The following is a 13,315-nucleotide window of genomic DNA, read 5'->3' as shown; positions in this document are numbered from 1 at the left end:
ATCCCTGATTTTAATCGCTCCATCATTGGCTGCTGGGCCTTCAGCTGCCTAGGCCCAAAACTCTGGAATTCCCTCCCTAAACTTCTCTGCTTCTCTCCCCTCCCTTAAGACGCTCCTTAAAACCTACCTCTTTGACCAAGCTTTTGGTCATCTGCCCCAATATCTCCTTATGTAGCTTGGTGTCAAATTTTGGTTGATGACGCGCTTGTAAAGCACCTGGAGACGTTTTACTATGTTAAAGGCGCTATATTGCAAGTTGTTGTTGTATGCTTGAATTCTTGTAGAGACTCAGGACGTGGAATGATCCGTGCGGTTACTTCCTGTACCCGAGGAAAGAACGGGGTAATATAGTTTCTTTCTTTGTCAAGCTACTGTCGAACATTGCGTATACCAAGACCAATGTCAAGACTTGTCGTTACGCAATAAACGGATGAGTTGTAACCAAATTTGGTGTCAGGTTCGAATCATTCTTACACAAGGGCGAGCCGAGCTGGTGGCACTGAAATCTGCACTTCTGTCAGAATAGGCTGTTACAAATTCGAGAACAGCCTGTATAAAAAGGATGCGAAACAGGTAATAAACCATGGGCCATCCTTAGCTCCCAATGTTACTACTGCCGAAGTAAAAGTCGGCATTGCATACAAGAAAGAAAAAAAACTGATGGGTTTTGCAGGCTGGGTGAAAGGAAAGGAACTGCACGTCCTAGACTGTCCATCTCAGTTTCTCCGCAAGTCTCTCTGTTTCTTTATCTCTGTCCCCTCTCCCGACAACACCACTCAACAACAACTTGCATTTATATAGCGCCTTTAACGTAGTAAAACATTCCAAGAAGCCACGCAGTAGTGTTATCAGACAACATTTGACACCGAGCCACATAAGGAGATATTAAGACGGGTGAGGTAGGTTCTAAGGAGTATCTTAAAGGTGGAGAGGTTTAGGGAGGGAATTTCAGAGCTTAGGGCCTTGGCAGCTGAAGGCATGGCCGCCAATGGTGGAGCAAAGGAAATCGGGGATGCACAAGAGGCCAGAATTGGAGGAGCATAGATCTCGGAGGGTTGTAGGGCTGGAGGAGGTTACAGAGACAGGGAGGGATGAGGCCATGGAGAGATTTAAAATAACGATGAGAAGTTTAAAGTCAAGGCATTGTGGGACCGGGCGTCAATATAGGTCAGCGAGCACAGGGGTGATAGGTGAACAGAACTCCTCTCAGTCCTGCTACTAGGTGAAGTGATTCTTGCAGATGCAGATGGGAATTCTTTTGAGGAGCTTGTGAATCAGCCTTTTTTTTTTTAAAGTGAGAAAATTAATTAAAACTTTTCTCCTGGTTATAGATTACTTGCTGCTACTGGGAGAAATACATTTTATTTTAAAAAAAATTTCCAATAGCAAATAAGAGAGTAGATTTTAATTAAATTCGGCAAATGTTGCTTTTTTTAAAGATTTTATAAAATGCGATACCCATGTTCATTGTTGAAGAATGCAGCAATTAAAAATCATAATTACTTGGCAACAACAACTTGTATTTATATTCCCAAAAGCCATCTTTCAAAAATAGTGTTTGTGTCCTCAGTATTTTTATTTGTTTTCCCCCTTCAGTAAGAGTGAAGGATTGTAATGTATACCATCAACCTGTAGTTTCTGCTACTTTTCTAGGTTGTCGAATACTGGCTCAGAAACGATGTCATTTCTCCTGGGATATGGAGCCACTATTCTCCTCTCAGGCATCGAGCATAACCCTGCATAACTGACTGGACCCTGGAGCACAATCCTAGCATATCCATTTAGAGCATGTTTTAATTTACGTAGAACGCACCACTGTACATTTAAAGAAAATCAGAAAACCTTTAATAGGTTATGGTTCCTGCACATTACTGGTGAGATTTCAGTACCTCAGGAAAACATTGAAAAGCAAGGTTCAGAGCCTTCCAACTTGTTAATCTCGCCGCCACACAGTACCCTGTATTTTTATATTAGTAATGAAGTAAAGATACAGATAGAAGATTACAGTTAGAGTGTAAAATATACAGACTATTCCTTATCAGACCACATCTAATGAGAGCACATTTCAGAGGTTTTCCCCATTATATCACATCAAGTCATAAGAACATAAGAATTAGGAGCAGGACTAGGCCATAAGGCTCCTCGAGCCTGCGCCGCCATTCAATAAGATCATGGCTGATCTTCGACCTCAACTCCACTTTCCCGCCCGATCTCCATATCCCTTGAATCCCGAGTCCAAAAATCTATCGACCTCAGCCTCGAATATACTCAATGACTCTGCATCCACAGCCCTCTGGGGCAGAGAATTACAAAGACATTCCAATGGCACTAAACAGTAAGCAGCTCCTTTTTCCTTTTACTCCAGTGGGATAGTGTGATTGCTATGTGCTCGAGCATAACGGTTAGCTGCCTGATAAAGGTTGATTTCACATGATACAATCCCTTTCGCCAAAATTCTGACAGGGCTAGACAGACTGGATGCAGGGAGGACGTTTCCCCTGACTGGGGCGTCTACAATGAGGGGTCACAGTCTCAGGATACAGGGTAGGACATTTTGGACTGAGATGAGGAGAAATTTCTACAGAGGGTGGTGAACTTGTGGAATTCTCTACCACAGAAGGCTGTGGAGGCCAAGTCACTGAATATATTTAAAAAGGAGATAGATTTCTAGACACAAAAGGAGTCCAGGGGTATGGGGAGAGAGCGGGAATATGGTATTGAGATAGAGGATCAGCCATGATCATATCGAATGGTGGAGCAGGCTCGAAGGGCCGAATGGCCTACTCCTGCTCCTATTTTTCTATGTTTCTACCTTGTGATAAAAATTTGTATTACAGATCACAGGAGGTTTTGCTTGCAAATAGCCCGTGAGTGTGGAACGGGACCAGACCATCATAAGACCACAGTACAGGAAGTCTGTAGGGAACATGCTGCAGTACTCCTACAAATCTACATGGTTCCAATCTGCCTTAAACCCGAAGCTCAGAAGTGTACCTCCAATTGCATTTTTCAAACGGTGTTCTTGGGATGAGTGCGAGACCAGCAAGGCTCTAAACTGACCTCATGTAGGAGACACACACCAGAACAAGGGGACTTCTTCCCATCACTGCAGGCTGGATTCAAAGCCAGATTCTGGTGGTGAAATGACAGTGCTAGCCCAAGGTGTCATCCGATACCCATTCCTGGCTATCAAATTATAACAACTTTCTTAAGTGTATAATGCTCCACCTTATTACTGCTTTTCACTTGGTGCAAGCTTACAGATTTAGCAGTGACAGCACCATTTAACAGAAGATGCAGAAACAAGACAAGGCCCATTTACAATTTTTTGCTCACATTAGGTAAAAAGACTTGCATTTATATAGCACCTTTCATGATCTCAGGATGTCCCAAAGTACTTTACAGCCAATTAAGTACTTTTGGAGTGTAATCATTGTAGAAAATGCGGCAGCCAATTTACGCACAGCAAGCTCCCACAAACAGCAATGTGATAATGACCAGATAATGTTTTTCTTTAAAATGTTGATTGAGGGGTAAGTATTAGCCAGGACACCAGGGATAACTCCCCTGCTCTTCTTCAAAATAGTGCCATGGGATCTTTTACATCCACCTGAGAGAGTAGACGGGGCCTCGGTTTAACATCTCATCCAAAAGACGGCACCTCTGACAATGCAGCGCTCCCTCAGCACTGCACTGGGGTATCAGCCTAGATTTCTGTGCAAGTCTCTGAAATGGGACTTGAACCCACAACCTTCTGACTCAAGAGGCAAGCGTGCTACCCACTGAGCCACGGCTGACACTCTTGCAATGCAGCCACAGACAGAGCCGTAACATTTTTTTTAAGATTCTCTGCAGTTTCAAAAGAACTCCACATCAATTCAGGTGCACATGGGAAGAATGGCAGTGTACCAGTCAGTATTCATGCAGTGTACCCCAGCAAGTATCAGCGCCTTTGGAATAAGAAGGGAGAAAATGAACACAAAACATTGAAAAAGAGGAAAAGGAAACTAAAAAAGTCTTCAAACCTTGGTTTTCAACCAAACAGCTAATTATTTAGAAACATAGAAGATAGGAGCAGGAGTAGGCCATTCGGCCCCTCGAGCCTGCTCCGCCATTCAATGAGATCATGGCTGATCATCCAAATTCAGTACCCTGTCCCTGCTTTCTCCCCATATCCCTTGATCCCTTTAGCCTTAAGAAATATATCCAACTCCTTCTTGAATATATTTAATGAATTGGCCTCTACTGCCTCTGGGGTAGAGAATTCCACAGGTTCACCACTCTCTGGGTGGAGAAATTCCTCCTCATCTCTGTCCTAAATGGCTTACCCCTTATCCTTAGACTGTGACCCCTGGTTCTGGACTCCTCCGCCATCGGGAACATCCTTCCTGCATCTAGTTTGTCTAGTCCTGTTAGAATTTTATAAGTTTCAATGAGATCCCCTCTCATTCTTCTAAACTCCAGCGAGTATAAGCCCAATCGACCCAATCTCTCCTCATACGTCATTCCTGCCATCCCAGGTATTAGCCTGGTGAATCTTTGCTGCACTCCCTCCATGGCAAGAACATCCTTCCTCAGATAAGGCGACCAAAACTGCACACAATACTCAAGATGTGGTCTCACCAAGGCCCTGTACAACTGCAGCAAGACATCCTTGTTCCTCTACTCAAATTCTCTCGCTACGAAGGCCAACATACCATTTGCCTTCTTAACCGCCTGCTTATCTTCAGCGACTGGTGCACAAGGACACCCAGGTCTCGTTGCACTTCCCCTTCTCCCAATCTACTGCCATTCAGATAATAATCTGCCTTCCTGTTTTTGACACCAAAGTGGATAACCTCGCATTTATCCACGTTATATTGCATCTGCCATGCTTCTGCCCAATCACCCAACCTGTCCAAATCATACAGGAGTTTCTCGGCATCCTCCTCACAGCACACACGCCCACCCAGCTTTGTGTCGTCTGCAAAGTTGGAGATATTACATCTAGTTCCCTCGTCTAGATCATTTATATTGTGAATAGCTGGGGTCCAAGGACCGATCCCTGCGGTACCCCACTAGTCACTGCCTGCCACTCGGAAAAAGACCCGTTTATTCCAACTCTTTGCTTTCTGTCTGCCAACCAGTTCACCATCCAAGTCAATACCTTGCCCCCAATCCCATATGCCTTAACTTTACACGCTAATCTCTTATGCAGGACCTTATCGAAAGCCTTTTGAAAGTCCAAATACACCACATCCACTGGTTCTCCCTTATCTATTTTACCGGTTACATCCTCAAAAAATTCCAGCAGATTAGTCAAGCACGATTTACCTTTTGTAAATCCATGTTGACTTTGTCCGATCCAGTCACTGTTTTCCAAGTGCTCTGCTATTACATCTTTTATAATGGACTCTAGCATTTTCCCCACTGCCGATGTTGGCTTACCGGTCTATAATTCCCCGTTTTCTCTCTACCACCTTTTTTGAATAGTGGGGTAACATTAGCTACCCTCCAATCCATGGGTACTGTTCCAGATTCTATCGAATGTTGGAAGATGACCAGCAATGTATCTACAATTCTAGGGCCACTTCCTTAAGTACCCTAGGATGTAGATTATCAGGCCCTGAGGATTTATCGGCCTTTAATCCCGTCAATTTCCCTAACACCATTTCCCTAGAAATACTGATTTCTTTCAGTTCCTTTCATCAGACCCTATGTTTCCTGACATCTCTGGGTGTTTATTTGTGTCCTCCTTTGTGAAGACAGAACCAAAATATGTATTTAATTGGTCTGCCATTTCTTTGTTCCCCATTATAAATTCCCCTGATTCTGACTGCAAGGGACCTACGCTTGACTTCACCAAACTTTTTCTCTTCACATATCTATAAAAGCTTTGAGTCAGTTTTTATATTCCCTGCAAGCTTACTCTCATACTCTATTTTCCCCTTCTTAATTAATCCCTTTGTCCTCCTTTGTTGAATCCTAAACTGCTCCCAATCCTCAGGTTTACTGCTTTTTCTGGCCAATTTATATGTCCTCTCCTTGGATCTTATGCTATCCCTAATTTCCTTGGTTAGCCACAGTTGAGTCACCTTTTTTGTTTTATTCTTATGCCAAACTGGGATGAACAAATTCTGTACTTCATCCATGCGGTCTCTGAATGTTTGCCATTGCCTATCCACCGTCATCCCTTTGAGTGACATTCCCCAATCAATCCTACCCAACTCGCGCCTCATACCATCGTAGTTTCCTTTATTTAAATTCAGGACCCTAGTCTCTGAGTCAACTACTTCACTCTCCATCTTAATGAAGAATTAACATAGAAGATAGGAGCAGGAGTAGGCCATTCGGCTCTTCGAGCCTGCTCCGCCATTCAATGAGATCATGGCTGATCATCCAAATTCAGTACCCTGTCCCTGCCTTCTCCCCATCTCCCTTGATCCCTTTAGCCTCACAAAATATATCCAACTCTTTCTTGAATATATTTAATGAACTGGCCTCCACCGCCCTCTGTGGCAGAGAATTCCACAGGTTCACCACTCTCTGGGTGAAGAAGTTCCTCCTCATTTCAGTCCTAAATGGCTTACCCCTTATCCTTAGACTATGACCCCTGGTCCTGGACTCCCCGGCCATCATAAACATCCTTCCTGCATCTAGTCTGTCCAGACCTGACAGAATTTTATAGGTTTCGATGAGATCCCCTCTCAATCTTCTAAACTCCAGTGAGTATAAGCCCAATCGACACAATCTCTGCTCCACCGGGGAGCACGGTGGCATAGTGGTTAGCACTGTTGCCTCACAGCGCCAGGGACCCGGGTTCGAATCCGGCCTCGGGTGACTGTGTGTGGAGTTTGCACATTCTCCCCGTGTTTGCGTGGGTTTCCTCCGGGTGCTCCTGTGGTGTATGTGCCTTTAAGAGCAATTATGGTGTATGTGCCTTTAAGAGCCCCAGGTGTGCGTGCCTTTAAGAGCCCCAGGTGTGCGTAATGCCAGTAATTGCCACTTGGGCTATATAAGCCTGTGTATTGTGTATATCCTTTAGAAACCCCCCCCAGACTTGCTTAGTAAATACCTATGAACCAACTCCTGTCTTCAGTGTCTTTATCTACACACGGACACTACAGTGGCGACGAAGTGGAAACGGACTTACCTGCAATTCGGCAGCACCTCAAGGACATCGATTCCTCCAGCGTCCAGAAGACTCAAGGAAGTAAGAGAAACTGTGGTTTCACCAGCTGGCCAAGCTGGTGACAGGTACTGCGCTAATCCTTCCTGGGCATCAGGCTGGAGCTCCAGCGACGGGCTCTACAGCTGAGACAGGCAGCGAAATCGGAGGCAAGCAATAACGGACTGGGAGGGTGCACTCGAGAGACGGCCGGCGCGGCAAGCAGGTCAGCGTTTAGACCTCCGTCGGGAACGAGTCTCCAACAGTGAATAAACGGAAACCACAGTAAAACAGCGTTGTTATCGGTAGCAGCGGCGGGAAAGCGCGGGAAGCGCCATATCGTTGCTACAGAGAGGAAAAAAAAAAGCGCAGGAAGCGCCATATCTTTTCTGAAATGCCTAAATCTGGTAATATTGAGGCTTTTGATGGCGAAATAGAAGATTGGACCACATACGTGGAAAGAGTAGAGGTTTATTGCACTGCAAATGGAATAGCAGATGAAAAAAAAGCTTCAGTACTTCTGAACTTAATGGGCGCGAAGACATACGGGCTGTTACGAAATTTAATCACTCCAGCCAAACCAAAGGACAAGACTTTTAAAGAAATTGTTGATACCCTGCAGGAGCATTTAAACCCAACACCGCTGCTGATAGCGGAACGATTCAAGTTCTTCAAGAGAAATCAACACAAGAATGAAAGTAACGCTGATTACCTAACCGAATTAAGAAAGCTATCAAAGTACTGCCAATTCGGAGCAGGACTATCGGATTATCTTCGAGACAAATTTGTTTGCGGTCTCTTAAGTGAAGGAACACAAAAAAGACTGCTTTCTGAAAAAGATTTAACATTGGACAAAGCTTTCAGTATGGCTGTATCATACGAAGCAGCAGCAAAAGGAGCTGCAGAGATACAACAAGAGACACAGGACTTCGGCACCCATAAAATGACACAGGAGTTCGGAAGATGTTATCGCTGCGGCAGATCCACCCATAACCAGAGGGACTGCTGGTCCAAGGGCAAAGCATGCAGGCAATGTGGTAAGATTGGACACATTGCACGGGTATGCCAATCTGGACAAAATAAATCCACTGACAGAAAACAAAAAATCAATAAAGAAAAGTACAGGAAGGTACAAATGATGACGGACAATAGCTCCGAAGACCAGAATAGCGATAGCGACTCCGGAAACAAGAGACTAAGCTGTCTCAAATTACATAATGTACTTGCCAAAGAGGATTACCAAACCATTTGGGTTACCCTCACAATAGCAGGGTCCCCAGTTAAAATGGAGCTAGATACAGGATCAGCTCTAACCGTAATAAATCGACGAGATTACGAGAGGCTATTTTCGCATATACCTCTAAAAGACACATCCATTATCTTAAAAACATATACGGGGCAGAAAGTCTACCCCAAAGGAAAAATAAGGGTGCCTGTGGTATACAACGGCAAAGAAATACAAAAGTTGTATTTATACATTCTACAAGATGGTGGTCCACCGTTGTTGGGACGTGAATGGTTAAGGAAGATACGTTTAGACTGGCACTCCATTCAGGCACTGACGGTGACCAGTAAGGAAAAAAACAATGATGACATCATACCTGAACGATTAAAAGACATCTTGGCCAACGCCAAAGAAGTGTTTCAAGAGAAACTAGGAACCTTGAAAGGCATCACCGCCTCAATAAAAGTGGAAGATACAGCAATTCCAAAATTTTTTAAGGCAAGACCGGTGCCATACGCAATACGTCCGGCAGTCGAGGCAGAGCTGAAGAATTTGGAAAAGGCAGGCGTATTATCCAAAATAGATTGGAGCGAATGGGCAACACCCATCGTTCCAGTCATGAAAAAAACATTGAAAAATAACTCTGAGGAACAGAAAAAAATTCACATCTGTGGGGACTTTAAGGTGACTGTAAACCCGGTCCTTCACACGGTACAGTATCCTCTTCCGAGGATAGAAGATATTTTCGCCTCACTATCCGGAGGGAAACGTTTCACAAAAATTGACTTGGCACAGGCATATCTACAGATGGAGCTGGAGGAGACCTCTAAAAAGTATCTCACAATAAACACACACAAAGGCCTGTACCAGTACAATCGACTTGTTTTTGGAATAGCATCAGCTCCAGCTATCTGGCAAAGAGCTATGGAGCAAGTCCTGCAAGGGATTCCGGGGACTCAATGCTACCTAGACGACATCCTTATAACAGGAGAAAACGACAACGAGCACCTTGCCAATTTGGAGCAGGTGCTCACTAGGCTGAAAGAACGGGGCCTACGAGCAAATCGCCCCAAGTGCGAATTTTTCCAAAATCAGATATCATATTGTGGCCACATAATTAATAAGGGTTGCATAAGTCACCTAAAAAAATTGAAGCAGTTATAAAAGCCCCAGCACCTGAAAATGTTTCACAATTAAGGTCATTCCTGGGATTAATAAATTACTATCATAAATTTTTACCAAACTTATCAACTATTCTACACCCTCTTAATGATCTTCTACAGACAGGAGTGATTTGGAAATGGAACGAAGACTGTAAACGTGCCTTCCATAAATGTAAAGACTTAATCACATCCGAGAAAATTTTGGCTCATTACAACCCATCACTACCAATCAGACTGGCGTGCGATGCATCCCCTTACGGCATAGGAGCGGTATTGTCCCATAGATTCCCTGATGGCTCGGAACGGCCGATAGCTTTTGCGTCACGCTCATTGAACTCAGCTGAGCGTAACTATGCCCAGATAGACAGGGAAGCACTCAGCCTGGTATGGGGAGTGAAGAAATTCAACCATTACCTACACGGACAAAAATTTACCTTGCTGACTGACCATCAACCCCTCATCTCCATATTCAACCCTAAAAAAGGTGTCCCCATTATGACGGCACAAAGACTACAGAGGTGGTCCCTTTTTCTAGGGGCACACCAATACAACATTGAATACAAAGGGTCAAAACAGCATGGGAATGCTGACGGTTTATCACGCCTACCGTTGCCAACGATAGAAGAGGCACCTACAGTAGACCCAGTAGAGATATTCCACTCTACCATAGTGGAATGTCTACCGGTGACAAATTCTGCCATTGAAAGGGAGACAAGAAATGACCCTACTCTCTCACGGGTCTACGATTTAACAGTGAAGGGATGGCCAGCACACGGCGAACCACTGTTGCCAGCATTCTCGCAAAGAAGAGAACAGCTGTCAGTGTGCCGAGGAACCTTGATGTGTGGATCCAGAGTGGTGATTCCACCCAAACTCCAGGATAAAGTGCTAAAGGAGCTTCACGAGGGGCATCTGGGTGGAGTGAAAATGAAGAACCTAGCTAGGGCGTTTGTATGGTGGCCAGGTATCGATGGAGACATCGAAGGCATGACCAAGAGCTGTCTAGGATGCCAGAAGGTCCAAAATGCTCCGCCACAGGCCCCTCTACATCCATGGGAGTGGCCCTCATCTCCCTGGCAAAGGGTGCACATCGACTTTGCTGGTCCATTTATGGACTCAATGTTCTTAATCGCAGTTGATGCACACTCCAAGTGGCCGGAGGTAATAAAGATGTCCTCCACCACCACGGAAAAAACCATCACAGTATTAAGGACCATATTTGCCAGGAATGGGCTGCCGGAGCAGATATGTTCTGATAATGGACCGCAATTTGTGTCCGAAGAATTCAGAAAGTTCTTAAAGAACAATGGGGTAAAGCACTACACGTCCGCCCCATACCATCCCGCCACCAATGGATTGGCTGAAAGGTTTGTCCAGACCTTCAAGAAGGCCATCAAGGCCATGGGTAATGAAGACATAAAACTTCAGCACAAGGTGGATAACTTCTTATTTGCATATAGGAATGCAACGCATATGGTTACTAACCAAACTCCCGCCATGATGTTCTACAATAGAAACCTAAGATGCCGGCTGGATTTGGTCAAGCCCAACATCCGAAGGGACGTGGAGAACCGGCAGTTTCAGGGCATGAATGAAAGGCCAACTAGGGCCTTCCAGATAGGCCAACCGGTTTTGGCCCGGGACTACCGTACCGAGAAATGGCAGCCTGGAACTATCTGCACACGATTAGGACCACTGATGTATACCGTGGACATCGGAGACAGCATAATAAGGCGCCATGCTGACCAAATCATCAAGTCATCCGAAAAGGGACAACCTACACCACCACTCTATACATCTAACGATGAAGTAGAGATACCCATATCTACCTCCGATCCGGTGATACTGGAGCCCGATGAACCTGACACTGGCCTTCAAGCCGAATCAGCCTTGCCAGAAGAACCTACTACACCACCAGAAACTACTACACCCCCGAGGCGTTATCCGGACCGAGTCAGGAAGCCTCCTGAGAGACTAACTTATAATTAATTAATACAGCAATGTATATTATTTTGCATATAACATGTAATTAATAATTACTTAAAATATGATGTACTAGTTAGCTAGAAGGGGAGGAATTGTGGTGTATGTGCCTTTAAGAGCCCCAGGTGTGCGTAATGCCGGTAATTGCCACTTGGGCTATATAAGCCTGTGTATTGTGTATATCCTTTAGAAACCCCCCCCCAGACTTGCTTAGTAAATACCTATGAACCAACTCCTGTCTTCAGTGTCTTTATCTACACACGGACACTACAGCTCCGGTTTCCTCCCACAGTCCAAAGATGTGCGGGTTAGGTTGATTGGCTATGATAAATTGACCCTTAGTGTTAGGGGGATTAAATACGCGGGGTTACGGGGATAGGGTGGGATGTGTGTTGGTGCAGGCTCGATGGGCCGAAATGGCCTCTATCTGCACTGTGGGGTTTCTGTGATCTGTGATCATACGTCATTCCTGCCATCCCAGGTATCTATCATATTATGATCGCTCCAACCCAAGTGGCCCCGTACAACAAGATTGCTAATTAATCCTCTCTCATTTCTTAATACCCAGTCTAAGATGGCCTGATCTCTAGTTGGTTCCTCGACATATTGGTCCAGGAAACCATCCCGTATACACTGCAGGAATTCCTCCTCCACAGTATTGCTACTAATTTGGTTAGCCCAATCTATATGTAGATTAAAGTCACCCATGATAACTGCTGTGCCCTTATTGCACGCGTCTCTAATTTCCCGTTTAATGCCATCCTCAACCTCGGCATTACTGTTTGGGGGTCTGTATACAACTCCCACTAACGTTTTCTGCCCCTTGGTATTTCTCAGCTCTACCCATACAGATTCCACATCATCAGAGCTAATATCCTTCCTTACTATTGTGTTAACCTCCTCTTTAACCAGCAATGCTACCCCACCTGCTTTTCCTTTTTGCCTGTCTTCCCTGAATTTTGAATATCCCTGGATGTTGAGTTCCCAGACTTGGTCAACCTGGAGCCAGGTTTCCGTAATCCCAATCAAATCATATTCGTTTACCTCTATTTGCGCAGCTAATTCATCCACCTTATTACAAATGCTCCTCGCATTAAGACACAAAGCCTTCAGGCTTGTTTTTTTAACGCTCTTAGACCTTTTAGAATTATTATTTACTGTGGCCATGTTTGATTTAAACCGTTGATTTCTCTGACTGCCACTTTTGTTTTTCTCCTTCCTATCTTTTACTTTTATCCTTGTTTCCCTTTCCTCTGTCTCCCTGCTCAGGTTCCCAACCCCCTGCCATTTTAGTTTAAACCCTCCCCCACAGCACTAGCAAACACTCCCCCTAGGACATTGGTCCCGGCCCTGCCCAGGTGCAAACCGTCCGGTTTGTACTGGTCCCACCTCCCCCAGAACCGGTTCCAATGTCCCAGGAATTTGAATCCCTCCCCCTTGCACCATTCCTCTAGCCATGTATTCATCTGAAATATCCTTCTATTTCTACTCTGGCTAGCACATGGCACTGGTAGCAATCCTGAGATTACTACCTTTGAGGTCCTATTTTTAAATTTACCTCCTAACTCCCTGTATTCAGCTTTTAGAACCTCATCCTATGTCGTTGGTACCTATATGCACCACGACAACTGGCTGTTCACCCTCCCCTTCCAAAATGTTCTGCAGCCGCTCTGAGACATCCTTGACCCTTGCACCAGGGAGGCAACACACCATCCTGGAGTCTCGTTTGCGGCTATAACATAATTAGCAGACCGGCCAAATGCAATTGTCCCATCAGTACACAGCTTCTGGCACCAG

At 44.9% G+C, this 13,315-nt stretch overlaps 1 protein-coding gene across 2 annotated transcripts in view; it reads right to left on the bottom strand.

The window, feature by feature from the left end:
* ubox5 (U-box domain containing 5) overlaps positions 1–13,315 on the bottom strand; it is a 50,338-nt gene that overhangs the window by 25,687 nt on the left and 11,336 nt on the right. The window lies entirely within an intron of this gene.

The sequence above is a fragment of the Somniosus microcephalus genome, chromosome 2 (assembly GCF_052327205.1).
Source record: "Somniosus microcephalus isolate GS21.2 chromosome 2, FLI_Smic_1.0, whole genome shotgun sequence".
In the NCBI taxonomy this organism is placed as follows: domain Eukaryota; kingdom Metazoa; phylum Chordata; class Chondrichthyes; order Squaliformes; family Somniosidae; genus Somniosus; species Somniosus microcephalus.
Note: the sequence above shows the minus strand (reverse complement) of the source record. Positions and strands in the feature narration are given on the sequence as shown.